The sequence below is a fragment of the Myotis brandtii genome, unplaced genomic scaffold (genome assembly GCF_000412655.1).
Source record: "Myotis brandtii unplaced genomic scaffold, ASM41265v1 scaffold237, whole genome shotgun sequence".
In the NCBI taxonomy this organism is placed as follows: domain Eukaryota; kingdom Metazoa; phylum Chordata; class Mammalia; order Chiroptera; family Vespertilionidae; genus Myotis; species Myotis brandtii.
Genome location: NW_005358943.1, coordinates 6,930,494 through 6,931,090, shown reverse-complemented (window position 1 = coordinate 6,931,090; position 597 = coordinate 6,930,494).

Genomic DNA, 597 nt, shown 5'->3' with positions numbered 1-597 from the left:
AGTAAAGTTAAAAAAAAAAAAAAGAAGTTGTCCTGATGCGCACGCTCACAGCAGCATATGAGGGTGTTCAGTTCCCCATACTCTTCCCAACATTTATTAAACTTTTTTCATGTTTTTTTTTAAAATAATGATTATGAACACTGTATCAAAGGGTCACTTTTGTGAGGGATGGCAGTAGTTGGTCCCTGTATTTACCTGCTAATAAATTAACAATCAAATGAGCAAAGACTAAAAAAAAAAAAAGAAAGAAAGAAATTCATAGAATACTAAAAGAAGAAAATAAAAATCTGAAATCCTACTGTCCATAGTTAAGAGACCTATCCATTCAGTTTATATATAAACTAGTGGCCTGGTGCACAAAATTTGTGCATGGGGGAGGGGGTGTTCCTCAGCCCAGCCTGCACCTTCTCCAATCTGGGACTCTTGAAGGATGTCCTACTGCCGGTTTACAGGGATTGGGTCTAAACCGGCAGTCGGACATCCCTCTTGCAATCCACGACTGCTGGCTCCTAACCGCTCACATGCCTGCCTGCCTGCCTGATTGCCCCTAACCACTCTGCCTGCCTGCCTGCTTGCCCCCAACTGCCCCCCGCCGCA